We start from the raw sequence: 17,452 nt of genomic DNA on the forward strand, positions 1-17,452 counted from the left end.
CTGATAATTTATTAACTGAATGATCATACACCCCTTATGGCTTTGGCAAGGAAGAATTCCTTCTCATAACACTATTTTAAAGCAGTCACGTAAATTTTAATCTACATGTTGTGTGAAGGACGGCCTTGTTGGACCACTGAGAACTGCAAGCTGATTTCTCCCTATTGTTGATCAGACCCACCACCATTGTTACCCACAAACGTAATGATGGTGTACTGCCATACAGTCACGAGTCAGTAGAGTGAACAGAAGTGGGCCGAGTATGCAGCCCTGGGAGAATTCAACATTGCATACGTCAGTCTTAACACTTTGATCCTCAAGTGTCTGTTCTCCCTTCTCACCTATTAGAAGACATACCTGTACACACAGAATAACATCTTGGCTTCATCCGATCACTCTCCATTGAAGTTTCTGAATATAAAAATACATGCATTCATGGGTTCTTTAAATTGAATTCAAACTGGTTTTGTTGGCTATTGAACAATAATGAGAAAACATTTATAGGAATAATAAACAAATGAAAAGTACAAAAGTCAAAATAACACTTAGCTCATCTTTATTTTATACTGAGTTATCAGTACCAGACGTCATTACACACCACCATGTAGAACAGCTTGGGTCTTACTGGACTCAAATGCAACCACACGCAGGCCTGAGAAGCACAGCACATCCCAGCTACACAGGTGGTCCCTGCTTAAATGAGTTTTTTTCCACACAAGAAGCCAAAGGTAGTGATTAGTGCAGCATGGCCGTTCTGACACTTACCGTCTAAGACCTCTGCAATTGGAAGCCAACCCAAAATACAAGCATTTAGTGATTTTTTTTTTATTGATTAAGAATGCATACATTTTAAATATTATTGTACAGTAAGAAGTGAAGTGCTCATTAACAATTATGAAAAAATGTAATACATAACAAAAGCCCACTTTCCATTTTTTAAATACATTTTTTACTCTTTAATCTTATGGCCTACAAAAATAGGCAGCCTTTTTTCCCCTTCATTAATGTTTAATTGGCAAACAGTAAATTTAACTAAACTCTTTTTTATTATAAAAACAATTTCTGGAAATATTTTGTAAAATTGATAATGAATCAAAAAAATAAAAACTTTTTGCTTACCAGTTCAAATCTGCTGCCCCAATTTATTTAGATAGATAGATAGATAGATAGATAGATAGATAGATAGATAGATAGATAGATAGATAGATAGATAGATAGATAGATAGATAGATAGATAGATAGATAGATAGATAGATAGATAGGGTCCATGCCCCTTCACTCTATATGCAGTAGGGAGCAGCCCTGTACGGTGCAATACCTCCCCCTAGACGCTAGATGGCTGCCCCCCTGGGAAGGAGCGGTGCCTCAGTTTCCCGTAGAGCTCCATGGGAATTGGAATTGAGTGTAGCCCTGTTGGGTCCCGCAGGCACCACCAGGGGGTGCTGCAGCTGTAGCTCCTGAGCCCTTATGGGCAGTGTTTTCACCACACCCGGAAGTGCAGCCAGAACTCGGCAATCAAGCACCTGGAGTACTTCCGGGTGAACTATAAAAGGTGCCAGCAGCCACCACTCTGGGAGCCAGAATCGAGAGGAGGAGGACGAGGTTGCCTGGGAGGAGTGGTGGAAGAAGAAAAGAGTGCTTTGCTGTGTGTTTTATTTGGTGTGTTGTGCTTGGGACTGTGTACTGCCTGGGGGACACGAAGAAAAAATAAATATTTATTTTACGTGTGCCTCCGTGTCCAGTCTGTGTCGGGTCGTGCACATATATAGCACCTTTTCACGATAGATAGATAGATATGAAATGCACTAGATAGACAGACAGGCATACAGATAGATAGATAGATGATCTTTATTTTTCCCAAGTGGGGAAAGTTTGCTTTTTACAGAAGCTCTTTAAATAAATAAATCTCTGCATTATAATAAGAAAAACTTGGGTTGAGACGTGATCTTCTCGGAAGACACTTTGACGTCCTGTGAGACAAAGCAGTGAGACAAAAGGACAGCTGCTGTACAGGCTTTTAAATGATTGATGCGCAGTGCGACAAGCAGAACACACAGCTTGGCAGCAGCAAGCCAGCAGCTGATCTGTCTGCATCCCCTTAGCATGCGTTACTTATTAGTGTTTAGCAGGTCCCCCTAGAAGCACACACTACTGGAACAGATAGACCCATCCAAGCCACTTCCAGAAAGGCCGAGTGTTAGACAGATCTGACGATCACAACACATTTAGAGTTTTAGGGTCATGTATATCTAACTCCAAATGCAGCATAACTTTATAAACTTAAGCAGCAGTGAAACGGGTGGTTTATGACTTGCTGGTTCAACACTCAGTATTTTACACTATTTCAACTTAAGTACGGTATCATATTTATTCATTTTTTCACTTTGTAATATATAGTATTTTCCTTTCACTGTGGATGTAATGAAGGCAATTCTGGGTGAGCTTCAGTTAACCGGAACCCAGCACTTCAAGCAGGTCCTAAAACTTGCAGGGAAAACGTGGGAGTTGGTGGCAGGATTGGCACTGTTCTGTTCCATTTGGACTAGTACCGTGCTATGATGTCACCCGTTGCACATCTGCACTCGGGGTGGGGCAACGCGCTGTAATCAGCACAAGGTTACAACCTCTAGCAGTGTGTGGACTCATTTTAGAGACATTTTCAATTAAGACTTCACGCTACTTTCCCACTACTAGTTTATGTCAGCCCAGTGTCATACTGATAAATCCAGAAACCGCATATGTTGTTTCATGAATGAAGGCATAAAATGGTTTTAGAATTTCTGTACCTTTAATCTGTAAGAGACAACCTCTAGTAGTCCAAGAATAGAATTGCAAGAAAACTTGCACTCTACAGGCGATGTTTAAGCATCCAAAATAAGAATGAGCCAAACCACAGTAGATGCACATTTCTAAGCATAATGTCTTTAGGTTATTTACAGTATGTTATTCAGTTTTCTATGTTTATGAAGGATCTGTTACAGCAGGAGTGATGCATCAAAGACACCCAGACATCTAATTCTGCTTCTTATGAGAAATCCGCAGTCTGATGGCTTCATCTCTGAATGAATCTTCATGATGAGTCAGGCCTTTTACGGTTGTACACTCAAAGGATGTTCAGGGTTAGGGAAGGGACCCTCCACTTTTCATACCTGTGCTTCCAAAGAAGAAAAAAAAGTTATGTTGGGTTTTGTTTTTCCTCAAAAATGACTGAGTTGCAGCCAAAAGCAATTTAATGAAGTATAATAATTCTCTTTGCTACAGTAGATTCATCCTTAATACCTAGCTGTAAAAAATAAAGTAATTCCTTATTTAATAAACCATCTTTCAAATGCTAATTTTAAACAATATTCCAGAAGAAAGCAATAAGTAAATGTACTGAAATGAAAAATAAATGCACATTTCCATACCTAGAGTGCCAACAGCATCAAACCTGAGGACGCCACTTCCGTGTTGGTTTCCTGCAGAGACTACATGATACTTAACGCTTCCAGCCAGTCACCACCAGCAAATTTTTTTCAGCCAGTCAGGCGCCCCGGGGTGCAAGCTCTGGGAGATTCTCTATCATACTGCTTTTAACACAATGGAAATTTCAGCCTCCGGACATCTTGCAGATAATCAGCCCTACATGAAAGACAGAGAGTTTACAGAATTTGAGCCATCATGATAGTTAGCCAATAGGAATATGATATGACAAATGAGAACAATGAACAGAAAGAAGAATCCCTTGCTGCAGCCATGTTCTTTTTTTTCTGGATGCAGAGAAAGTAAAGGGGGTAGTGGGTGTTGGCACTTAAGCTGTACTATTAAAATTGGTTTTAATAGACTGTGGTTAAGGTTTCAGAAGAGATTCATGTCATCTGTTTACAAATGTGGACTGTCCTTGCTGTTACAAAGAGAGAATAACTTAAAAGAATAGTATTGTTAACTAACAAAATAAATAAGAATACATATACTGTATATTCACATACTGTATATACATGTGTACTAGTAAGTTTCGGATTCCTCTAAATGAACATAATGGCCATTTCTGATGTGGTACTTGGACTTTGCTTTTTGGTGTATTAAACAGTAAGCTTTGGCACAGAAATGATTCCATTACTTGACGATACTTGATTTTGCTCCTTTTCTAAATGTATTTCTCCTCTCCCCTAGATTATATCTTGCCTGAAGAAGGGGCCCGAGTTGCCTCAAAAGCTTGCAAATTGTAATCTTTTTAGCTAGCCAATAAAAGGTGTCATTTTGCTTGACTTTTCACTCCTCTCCCCTAATAATTTTTGACACTTCAGAGTTTGTGTAGTTTTACTAGCACCAAAGACGCATGCAATAACACAAAATAAGAGTTGCAGTTGAGGTCCAGTCAGTAACTGGCATCTCCTAGACTATGCAAACTTGACAGGAAAATTACTTGATTTAATGTATAGAATTCTGTTCGATAGGGCGGCACGGTGGCGCAGTGGGTAGCGCTGCTGCCTCGCAGTTGGGAGATCTGGGGACCTGGGTTCGATTCCCGGTTCCTCCCTGCGTGGAGTTTGCATGTTCTCCCCGTGTCTGCGTGGGTTTCCTCCGGGCGCTCCGGTTTCCTCCCACATTCCAAAGACATGCAGGTTAGGTGGATTGGCGATTCTAAATTGGCCCTAGTGTGTGCTTGGTGTGTGGGTGTGTTTGTGTGTGTCCTGCGGTGGGTTGGCACCCTGCCCAGGATTGTTTCCTGCCTTGTGCCCTGTGTTGGCTGGGATTGGCTCCAGCAGACCCCCGTGACCCTGTGTTCGGATTCAGCGGGTTGGAAAATGGATGGATGGATGGATTCTGTTCGATTCCAAGCAGACTCACTCTATATTGCTTTTAATAAAAATCAGTTGTCATGTGGAGACTCTCCAAATCAAAATAATGCTAATGAGAACAATGAATACAAAAATTATTTGGCCTTACATAAATGACAAGACAAGTGAGATGGACAAAGGGAGAAACAAATGTGACAAACAAAAAGCAAAGTAAATCCAGCTACCTCTCTTGGCCTACCTGTACAGGTTCAAGACACAATCTACAATGGTGAGTTGCTGGCCCACTTACCCATCTTAAAATAGGACACATTAACCTTTACACTTTTTGGCTCTTGTTCAGCCACTCACCTTTCTTGATCCTGGTAGTTGAGTCTTTAACCCTAAATTCACCTCCCAATCCTAACTTCTAACCTCCATAAATAAGGCAGCTTTAAGCCCCATCCTGCAGTTACTTCTGTGGTTGGGGTGGTCCCAGGTAAACCTTCTGAGCTTTCACTTAGCTCTAAAAGGCCAGGTCTCCACATCCAATCCTGCCTGCTCTATCGGAGGAATATCAAGGCCTCTTATGTTCCTATTAGGACAAATATGTTTGTAGCAGTAAAGGAGGTGTTGACAAGAATGCACCCTAGCATTACTGCTTCTTATGTGTCCTCTAGTTTTCGGCAGGAACATGCCAGGTCTCTTGTCCAGTCAAAGTTCTCAATCTCAGTGTCTGGGGCATTCAACACACACATTAGGGCCACCTGGCAGCATCCATCTACTCATAATGGCAGAGCCACTTGTGTTGTTAGTGAATTTTTCTTCTCTAGTTGGTAGGGTCTTGTAAGGCTGTACCCTTGTCCATTACCAGCTTTGCCTGCTTGTAATCCCTCTTACAAGACGGTACCCACACTACAATCAATAATTTTGGAATAATTTTTTTGTCTTTACAGAAATACTGTTCACACTCCTCAGCTTTGCTCATGATTAAGTAGAACACCATTAATACAAACACCACCGAACCACCCTGTCCTTTGGCTACTTGAAACTGGAATGTGTTAGGTATGCTTTACAGTATATTCCCAACAGTGCAGTGCCACTACTGGAAACAATGGCAGCCTAGGAATTATCTTGATTTTCTCTTCAGGGGACATTTCATGGACAGTATTTAGAGGTGGGTCTAGCTTGAATCAGTATTGTGAAGGATGCATTTTTCAACAAACAGGGTACAACATGTTCACAAAAGTAAGAATGAAAGAATAAACAATGATGTAGTCAAAGGCAAGTAAGGAGCTTGGAGAATATATCTGGATAAACCTCACCCCATCCTCTGAAAAAAAAAAGAAAAGGAAAGGAAATTAATGCATCTGTTCTATCTGTAGGAGGCTGAACAACCTTCCATAGGCTACTTACATAAGGGAGAAAACAAACTCAAGTGATGTAGTTGTAATTAGTGGCTTTTTGGCATGAATATTCAGGTTGGGCCATGTGCTGTCATAAGGCGAGAAGCCATCTTGAGAAGCTGTGCAGAGGGTTGGTAAGAGAGAAGAGAGTGTGAGTGTGAGTGTGATGATCGGAGCACTTAACAGAGCAGCACTTACTAGACCCGCTCAACTGCTTAAAATCCACTGTCCAGGTAATGTGGCCACCAGCAATCCCGGGAAAGATCCTGGCTTGGACTGGCTTATGAAGATGGGAAAAGTGATTGCACATTGTACTGCCTCTAATTCCCAGGGATCACTGTGAGGCTGCTTGAATGTGTGGGCAGATGTGGCAGGAAGGAGCCATGGAAGATCGGAGTGGCCACAATGGCACCGGAGAAAGAAGATGGCCTCCAGTAAATTCAAACGAGGGAATGAGGGGGAGACCCATTGCATTTCAAATGTATTGGGTTACCAGCACCAGTGATGATAAAATCTAAGTCAAATAATGCCATTAAAATTATGCAAAATGAAATATACCAGCATATTGTCATAAAGTACAACAACCAAAGGACATTATTTAAATAAATCTGAAAATCAAATATTCAACACTGAACGTAGGGACGCAAATCGATATTGTAAATTTCCAATGCTTTGTCAATGGACAAACTGGTAACTCAAATGGTATCTAAGTTATTGACACAAGTAAAGATAAAGAAGAAAACTATTACAAAACAGGAAGACGTGCAAGTTCAAACACCTTCAAATTGCATCACAAAAAACGTTACCCAATGTGTCACTTCAGAGGGCTCTAGCCCTCAAGCCCCAAGAAAGAACCAAAAAATTCAGGCTGCACTTGCACACACCTGGGCAAAACTACACCAGAAAAACTGCAGGCGTCAACTTAGAAATAGGATAGTAATGCCAGGCACTACGAAAACTTAAAATATTCCCAAAAATACATCTTTTTTTTAATTTTTCTAAAAAAAAAAAATTCAATGGACCTATTGTGGAAAAGTTCACTCTGCTATAAACATTTAACAATATATTAAATTACTGATGCTACTTTTCTCATTTTTGCACAACAGTAAATTCTGCTAGGACACCTCCTGGCCTTGAATGTAGTGACCCCACTGGTTGTAATTATAGTTGTCAAGTGACACAAACTGGGAGGAAACAGCTAGAGTGAAGGTGGAAGTCTGTCTGAGTGTGTCTAGGGTTAGATGTGACAAAATGTCTACATCTAATGAAGAACTGACACTATTCAGTGCCAATTTCAGGTAATATTTCCAATGTGTAGAATGATACAAAGTGTCCATCTTCTTTAATTTTTTAGAACACCACATTAAGTAACAGTACTCTACAATCAAATTTTATATATTTATCACCTGTAGCCACAAGTCATGGCAATGCTTATTGAGCCTTTTATGAGAGAAGCATTCAGTGGGAACACCAAAGGAAGGAGGACTACCAAGCAGAAATACCAGGTCTGCCCTCTCGTCATTAAAGGGTCACCAGTAGAGGATGAGCCACTTCCCTAGCATAACATGCAGAAAGGTGAACTCCCATACATTCACTTTGAGTCCCCAATGACGATGAAATTAGTCAAAACTATAGGCCCGATAAAAGGAGAAAAATGAATAAAATTATTTACCTACGCATTTCCCAGATACAGCTATACTTCAACTGGAGCTCTCCACGAGATTGGCATGGTCAGAAAAGCTGATGTCACATTACATGACATATTAGTCGTGAGGAATGTCAGATTTGCAGACCGTATTCATTGATCTCATTGCCAGTTCACGTCCATTTTAAACGACTGAAAATGGTTACCCATGTCACATTTAACGACTGAGGGCTGATCTTCTAGCATAGTCATTCTTGCCCCCTTTTCTGAGTGCCAATAGTGTGCTGCCTAAAAGCATTAACAGCTATGGCAAGTTCAGGGATCTCTGCACTTTTTCCTTTTTTCCATTCTGTCATTATACATAAAATGTGGGACGTCAGCCAGACAAAGATCTCTTCTGTCTGCGATGTCCAAAACATACAGTTAGGTCCATAAATATTTGGACAGAGACAACTTTTTTCTAATTTTGGTTCTGTACATTACCACAATGAATTTTAAATGAAACAACTCAGATGCAGTTGAAGTGCAGACTTTCAACTTTAATTCAGTGGGGTGAACAAAACGATTGCATAAAAATGTGAGGCAACTAAAGCATTTTTTTAACACAATCCCTTCATTTCAGGGGCTCAAAAGTATTTGGACAATTGACTCAAAGGCTATTTCATGGGCAGGTGTGGACAAGTCTGTCGTTATGTCATTATCAATTAAGCAGATAAAAGGCCTGGAGTTGATTTGAGGTGTGGTGCTTGCATGTGGAAGATTTTGCTGTGAACAGACAACATGCGGTCAAAGGAGCTCTCCATGCAGGTGAAAGAAGCCATCCTTAAGCTGCAAAAACAGAAAAAACCCATCCGAGAAATTGCTACAATATTACGAGTGGCAAAATCTACAGTTTGGTACATCCTGTGAAAGAAAGCAAGCATTGGTGAACTCAGCAACGCAAAAAGACCTGGACGTCCACGGAAGACAAAAGTGGTGGATGATCGCAGAATCATTTCCATGGTGATGAGCAACCCCTTCACAACAGCCAACCAAGTGAACAACAGTCTCCAGGGTAGGCGTATCGATATCCAAGTCTACCATAAAGAGAAGACTGCATGAAAGTAAATACAGAGGGTGCACTGCAAAGTGCAAGCCACTCATAAGCCTCAAGAATAGAAGGGCTAGATTGGACTTTGCTAAAGAACATCTAAAAAAGCCAGCACAGTTCTGGAAAAACATTCTTTGGACAGATGAAACCAAGATCAACCTCTACCAGAATGATGGCAAGAAAAACGTATGGAGAAGGCATGGAACAGCTCATTATCCAAAGCATACCACATCATCTGTAAAACACGGTGGAGGCAGTGTGATGGCTTGGGCATGCATGGCTGCCAGTGGCACTGGGACACTAGTGTTTATTGATGATGTGACACAGGACAGAAGCAGCCAAATGAACTCTGAGGTGTTCAGAGACATACTGTTTGCTCAAATCTAGCTAAATGTAAATTGATTGTGCGGTGTTTCATGATACAGATGGACAATGACCCAAAACATACAGCCAAAGCAACCCAGGAGTTTATTAAAGCAAAGAAGTGGAAAATTCTTGAATGGCCAAGTCAGTCACCTGATCTTAACCCAATTGAGCATGCATTTCACTTGTTGAAGACTAAACTTGTGACAGAAAGGACCACAAACAAACAGCAACTGAAAGCCGCTGCAGTAAAGGCCTGGCAGAGCATTAAAAAGGAGGAAACCCAGCATCTGGTGATGTCCATGAGTTGAAGACTTCAGGCTGTCATTGCCAGCAAAGGGTTTTCAACCAAGTATTAGAAATGAACATTTTATTTCCAGTTATTTCATTTGTCCAATTACTTTTGAGCCCCTGAAATGAAGGGATTGTGTTAAAAAAATGCTTTAGTTGCCTCACATTTTTATGCAATCGTTTTGTTCACCCCACTGAATTAAAGCTGAAAGTCTGCACTTCAACTGCATCAGAGTTGTTTCATTTAAAATTCATTGTAGTAATGTACAGAACCAAAATTAGAAAAAAGTTGTCTCTGTCCAAATATTTAATGACCTAACTGTAAACCTTATTCCTCATCGTTACAGTCTGTGCGGTATAGTCCTGGATGATCACTCATTAGTTTTCAGCTATTATGCATGCAGAGACTACCCCCTAAAACTGATGACAAAATCAAACCTGTTTGATTATATCAGAATGAGTAGCAGTGCATGTCACTTTAGGCGATTAGCTTCACAAGAGCACATATCCGACTGCCTCAGTCTCGCTAAGATTATGTAAATGAAGGTTACAACTGAAAATAGCCAAAAAAGTGACAAATGAGGAGACAGGTGTATTTCCATACCTGTGTCAGCCTCCAAGTGAGTTCCTACCACAACTCTTTCACAGACATTCATCTCATGTAACCAGCATACTCCTCATCATCAGTTCTAACTTCACCTAAATTCCATCACTAATAACAGAGACATATTGTTAAATTTCCATTTTAACATGAGTACACATATGCATATATCACAGATTTAATGGTCTCTTACCCCTCTGGGAAGTTTCTCTTCTATTTATGTGTGCCAACTCCTATTTTAACACCCTCACTTTAGGAAAAGGGGATTAAAAGAATATTTTCTCTAAGCAAAGACTTGCAATAGCTACATAAACTCAGGAAAGACTGGTAATTAAAAGTCTCATATTTCAACAACCTACCCAACCGGAATTTCTTATATATAGTATAGAAATAAAACATAATTACCAGTGGAATCTCATGTCATATGGCATTCTGAGACTTCATGCTTTTACAATTATACAAATATTTAAATTAAAGCTTGCCTTTCAGCATTAAAGAACTGTTGGAAATACAAAAAAAACCCACATCCAGTTATATTTCCACATCTTGCATCTTAATTGTTTAATTGGCAAAAGATTCATTCATTCATTGTTATTTTGTAGGCTTTTTAGTCTTATGTTTGGCTGCTAAACATTGATCCTTGGGTCTCTATGATACAGTGACAGATATAGGATTCTGCATACAGTAATATATCGCCCCCGCAATATTGTAGATTTTAAAACAATGCAAATGTTGGCTCAATTTTTTCTTTTTTTTTTTTTTTTATATAAGAGTTCTGCTAAATTAACGTGCTAGTGAAACTGTGTCTATCTTCAGCTTCTACTTCTACTCTCATTGTGCTGAGGCCTCAGGTAGCAACTCTGGACAAAATACTTGCTTATGCTTCTCTTATATCACACTCCCATTTGTGGCCATTGTTTCTGCAAAACTCAAGCAATCAAGCCCCTCTCTTTCTAATACAAGTATGAACCATGATGTGTCCATGCCTAATAAAGACTCCAGTTAGCCACCTTATAGGTTAACCCTCGCAAACAAACAGGAAATGAAATCTTTATTATGTGAACAAGCTTTACTTTAGTACATTGTCTATTTTTAGTTGATACAAAACATAATGGAATTGTTTTGAACCAAGACATTCATAAATGATTAATGATTTTAGCTAATTGCTAGGCCACATTTTTAAGACAGTCAAAATGGGGGCTCTATGAAATCCATTCAAGTTTTTGGACCAATCACTGATTTGTAAATTACTGATACCCTGATAGGCTGAAGGAACCTGTCCTTATTTTTATTCTCTTTTGTTCTTTTTACATTTAACATTAATCACTTTCCATTTTTCTTGTTTAAAAAAACAAAACACATTACACAAGACTCAAGCTGTCCTTTTTGCAGAAAGCAGCTCAAAGCTTAACAGTGCCAATGTTGCATCAAGCTATTCTTCTTTTTCCGGTTTCACTGCCAGAGGTAGAAGGCAAGCAGCCAATCGGCCAGGATCTGGCAGATCTTGACTGGCAGGCAGTGTATCCAGCTCAGTGAGAGGGAGCTTTTAAGAACTGTCAGTCAACCCCTACAGAAGCCTGAAATTTCACTCTATAAACACTTTGCCAATTAACCACCTTTCTCCTTTGCTATGGCTGAAGCCTGACAACTTCAGTGGTTTGGCCTTCAAAATACTATCTGGATGTCCTAGATGCTATTTACTGACCCCTCTACCAGTCCAGATTAGGTTAATACAAGGCATCATGACCTCACTTAATGTGTAACAATGAGATGCAGAATATACCCTGAAATTCTGAATATTCAAACATATTAAACAAGCTTCCATTTGATTCTGTATCTGAATAATGCCCAGTATATTAGAAGACAACAAAGAATTCAAGAACATATTTGAACCTGGCAATAGGAAATGAACTGAAAAAAGCACAATATTGCATTGCCATCTATGTTCAAATGTTCATTTGTGCAGACATTCATTGCTGCATTTATGCAAATATAATGAGACAAGGTAGAGAACACCCTTTCACCCCCATAAGAAAGTAATGTACTTCTTTTTCTCCCAAAATGCCTGATGTGCAGTCAGCTGAAGGCCTCAGTGTGACTACAGTACTTTAAATATAGTGGAGAGTGACCTAAGAATGGAGAAGTTTTTTGACTGTTGGAATATCGTAGACTACTTTTTAACGTGGATGGCATGGTATTGCAGTGGTCCTGAGTTTGATTTCCACATCTAAATGATGTATGTGTGGAGGCACATTCTTTCCATGTCTGTATGGGTTTTCCTTCTACACCTCCTCCAGATTACATTGATTGGTATGAGTGTGAATGCGGGTTTGTGTGCTTAAACAAGGCTATGGAAGACAAGTGCCCTGTTTGGGGTTTCCTTGGGGTCCGTGCTACCAGGATAGGCTTTGGATCCCTCCATCCCAGATTTGGATTAAGTAGGTGTGAGAATGACTAGAAAAGGTCCAGTCTTCTCGGTGCTAGAGGTCTCAACATGAATATTTAAAAGCCGCACTCAAGTGTATTGTTGAGTTGTACCGCTTGCATGTTACTACCAATTCATGATTACTCCCAGAGCTTCCTTCTCACCATTTTCCACTGCACAGGCATCCTCATTGGACCACCATGGATTTGCTAATATAGTGTGAAATGTCAATCAATAAAGTTTATTAAAAAAAACACGACTCAACTCCGATCCTGGAGGTCGGCAAAGACTGCAAGCTTTCATTTCAGCCACCTTCTTTATTAGTACCCAATTACTGTTACTAATGGAACAGAGTTCCTTTGCCTTAATTTTAATTGACTTGCTTTTAAGATGCAGACTCCTTGTTTCTTTTTATTTTCATAATTAGTAATCAAATAATGAGACACAAAGCAAGCCAAAACATGACAAACTAAACTGATCCGACTGGCACCTGTGTTCATCATACAGCAACTCTTTCAATAAAATATTTGAAAACAAAAAAATGTGAAGGTCTGAGAAAGATTGAATAATTCTGGTACAAAGTGAATTTTGATGAAGTTCCTTAGAAAAAAAAAAAGAAAATCAACAGCTTTGAAATGGTCTTGTGAGGCAGAACGAGAGCACCAATAAGCCACTGAATTAAATAACTGGTTTAATTAACAACAAGAACCTACTTTCAGTTATGAAACTGGTTGGAATGAATTCATCTGAGTTTGAGGCCCCCAATTTAGCTGATTATCTGCTGGTTCACTTTACCTTTCATTTATGCTTTTTGCTAGTGAAGAAAAAAATAAATTATTTTTAAGGTCAGAGTTTTAAAAAGCAAGTCAATCAAAATTAAGCCAAAAGAAGTCCATTCGATTACCTTCAGAAAATGGTCACTTATTAGAAATTGGCTAGAAAGAAAACCTGCAGCCCTCCAGGATCAGAGTTTGACACTCCTGACTTATGGTCTCCAGATTTAACCTAATGTTCAAACTCCTTTCTTTTCTCATTGCTAGTTTACTGTAGCAATCTCGAGAGTTTAAAGTATATATGACCAATATTTTTCGGCACAGTTGTCTCACAGCTCCAGAAGACTGGATTCAAATCCTGGCTTGGTCACATTCCATGCACAGTTTACATGTTCTCCCTGTGTCCGTCTCCGTGTTTTTCTGGTCCGTGATTTTTATCTTTCCACATTCCAAAGACATGTATGCTGGGTGACATTTTGGTTGGGTATGTGTGCCACAGTGCAGTTTTTGTGGTGGTTCCAGTTCTGCATTCATTGCTGCCAGGACAGAATAAGACCCCTGAAGTGTGTGAATTATCCACATTCTGCTGGGTGATCTGCCAGTGCTATGCTAAAAATTAAGTTAACCTCTTATGAAAGCAAGTTAACCTCTTCTGCCATAGCTGCATCTTTAGAATAAGAATTGTTACTAAAGGCAGAGTTGGTAAACATGTGGACACATGATACGACTAGAGGTAGGGTAGAAGAAGTGCTATGAAGGCCTGGAGTGCTCCTTAATACAACTGTACGGGTAAAATACATCTAAAATCAACAGCCTACTTCAGTTCATATGTGTTATGACATACTGTAGTAGGCTACTTTAAATCTGAGTTTCACATCAAAGGCGTGTTCTAAAATGCAGTCCTGTTCACTTGTGAAATTTTGATATTTGGGGTCCATTGTATGTTAATTGGTTGCCATTTCACTCTTTGCTTTTCTCTTGGACAACTTTATGCAGTTTCAGAGGTAGTAAACCTTTCTATTTATTTGCCACAAACACAGAATATAAACTCACAGTGCAAAATAGTAAAAAGAATAAAGTAAAAATTATTACATAAGAGCAAGACACAGAAGCAGACTCACAGCATGCATGGCTAACATGTAAATATCTAGATCTGCAATAACTGATTAAAGTATAGTGACCCTAAAGAAATATATTATAAATGGCTAGCGTGAAAATGGGCTCTATGGGAAGGAGGGATTATACAGTCTGAAGGAGTCAAGCTGGAGGTTGTTCCTGATTGTCTAGATTCTGTGTGCTATAAAATATATGCTTTTGAAATATATTTTCCTACAAGAGTGTCTTTTGGCACAGTGAATTTGCTTTAGCATAGTTTGTTTTTTAAAAGTACAGAAACAAGGAAAATTGAAGCCAAGGTGCCACATTCGGTACTCTGATAAAACATTCAGATTGTTCATAAAAGTGGAACTTTAAACAAAAACAGAAAAAAAATAGAAGAGGAGGATAACGAAACCGGTATGGCAAAAGTGTCTATGCCAGAAGAAGCATGAACAGAGGCTTTTGGCCTCCAGACATAGCAGTGTGCCAATTCATGAGGTCAGACCCACATGTGCATAAAACTACTGCCATCTTATCATTTGATCTTTCAACTCCCTCTTTCATCTTCCACGATAACTACTTATAGTTGTACCTGCAGAATAGGTCTCTAATTGCACACTAAGTAAACATTGAGCTAGGGGCTGATGACTCAGGCCTCAGTCACACCCAGGATGCTCCAAACAGGTTCTCATGACGAGAAAGTCTCAGTCTGGCATTGGCAAAAATCAGATTTACTGAAAACTGCAGGTTCAGCAATCCCATGCCAAGGGGCTCACCCACACCTTCTCAGAATGAAGAAAACAACAGCTCGCTGCCAACAAGGAGCATATACAGGTCACGGACTGTTGCGGAATTACTTATGCCATTTTTCAGGGCAGAGATTTTGTTAAAGAATGTGAACTTGCAGACGTTTGATCAATGTTTTCTTACATCAGCCCTGTTCTCTATGTGTTTTTTTTTTAATTATTAATTAACCTTAAGCTGGGCCATTCATATTTGAGCGTATTTCTGCACTGAGTTACTATTGTTTAAGTGTGAATACACTGTCAGAAATCTTAACAAAAATGTCTAAAAACCTATACATAGAGCTTACATTACAGAAACAATGCAAAGAAGTGGAGCCTGACTGGGCACATTTACTTACTCTCACACATCCATATCAGACTACTGTTAATTCAATTCTCATTCTGTCAAAGTTAAAAAAAGATGCCACCATTGTTACCCTTTGAAGGGAAACAGAAAATTAGTGAATGTTGAGATTCAGGGATACAGGTGATGTGGAGCCAATCCTGACAGCAAAAAGAACATGGCTGGAACTAACCGTTAATGGAGTGTCAGTCAATTGCCGAGCACAAGCATGCACACTCACGCCCACACTCATTCAGAGTAGGCCGATTTAGTCTCATATTAGCCAAAATGCAAATCTATTGGTTGTGGGCAGAAAAACTCAGGAAGATACTGTGAGAATGTACAAACTTTGCACAGACAGCGCCTGGGCCAGCATTCAAACCCAAGGCTCATTTTACACTGTGCCGCCCTTAATTATTTATTTATTACATTATTGAATAAGAATAAGTAAGGTTGTAATCAAACCCGGGCTTTTAAATTTTCAAGTGATGACAACATCATTGTGCAAGCTAACCAAACATCAGTTTACTCCATACTGTGGAGCTGTCCTTATAGTGCGTAGTTTCAGAGAAATTAGACTCATTTAAAATTACAGCACAGTCAACAATAACCCCAGATACAGTTTAAATTTTTTTTTAGCCCCAAGAATGTTTGGCACATTTAATGTTTGAGAGAAACCACAAAAATTTTGCTAGAGGGCTTGAAGTGAAAGTATAATAACCAGAGAGTCAGTCTCTGCTTGCTCAGAAATTAAGTCTGGATTCTCCCTTCGATCATCAAAATGTATTTGATTCACTGGTTTCTAAATTAAATAGACTTTCCTCGCTTGCAGCAGTCCTAACTGTTGCCCTATTTTTACCATGTCATTGTGTAATGCCAGAGGTCTGGCCAAGGATGCCCACTGCACAAAGGTGAGGTCATCTGCTTATAAAACCCAACAGATACAGTCGATTGAGTGTGAGATTTAGCACTGTGTAGGTGCTTGGACTTACCTGGGCACAAAATTCATGCAAAACAGCTGTGGTGCAGTTTTACACCAATTTGGAGTAGAAATGGAACAATAAATAATTATAAAGTGAACAAGTTGCTGCTGCTATTTCTGGGCAATTCAATATTGTAGAAATGAAAGCCAAGGTCATAAATGCAGGAAGCAAAAGAAGAAGTGTTCAAAAGAGAAGATGTGTGCAAGCCTAATGAAACACTGCATAGCAACAAAAATGCTGTCTGCTAAATGGAGCATGACATGGCAAAAACCATGAACAATTTCACAGGGCATTACAGAATTTTAACAAAATGCTTCTGATGATCGAGAACCATACTATTATTTATTTATTTTTATTTTTTTATTTTTTTTGCTGTTCTGTGATTTTTGTCAGTTATTGTTTGTAATTAGAGACTACTGCCTAGTTTATTTTACCGAGCTGCTCTTCTAGCTAATTATCTAATTTTGCCAAGTAATTACTTAGGAACCACTAACTAAGGTGTGGCAAATACTTGTGTCCCTGACTCCAGTGACCAGGACAGTACAGCCTCACTATAGTAATCACATAAAGGGACAACGGAAAATGCAGTGCGGGCCATTAGCTTTAGTAGTTCAGGTATGTATTGCATAACCAAGAGGACCACCAGAAAAAAAATTAATAGTTTAGCTTAAAAATAACCTCAATTGATCAATTATAACTTATTACTCGGGAACAATAAAAGAGAATGAATTGGTTGAATAGCTTGTCTCATACAAGCTGAGGAGAGCCTGGTAGAGGAGCACTTGCAGAAGAATGTCTTCCTCTCAATGAGTACCACTCTCACTCTTGCTTGTTTCTCACTCCCCTAAGCACTCGAGCGTCTCATTGTGCCCATCGAAATGGAAATGGTGCA

At 39.4% G+C, this 17,452-nt stretch overlaps 1 long non-coding RNA gene across 1 annotated transcript; it reads right to left on the reverse strand.

Moving 5' to 3' along the window:
* Positions 1–533: 533 nt before the first annotated feature.
* On the reverse strand, positions 534–12,047 carry LOC114665077 (uncharacterized). Its single transcript, XR_007933499.1, has 3 exons — positions 10,347–12,047; positions 3,408–3,621; positions 534–3,283 (listed from the first exon to the last, which is right to left on the reverse strand). It is a non-coding gene; the product is annotated as an uncharacterized LOC114665077 (long non-coding RNA).
* Positions 12,048–17,452: the final 5,405 nt, after the last annotated feature.

This window comes from Erpetoichthys calabaricus, chromosome 14 (assembly GCF_900747795.2).
Source record: "Erpetoichthys calabaricus chromosome 14, fErpCal1.3, whole genome shotgun sequence".
Classification (NCBI taxonomy): domain Eukaryota; kingdom Metazoa; phylum Chordata; class Cladistia; order Polypteriformes; family Polypteridae; genus Erpetoichthys; species Erpetoichthys calabaricus.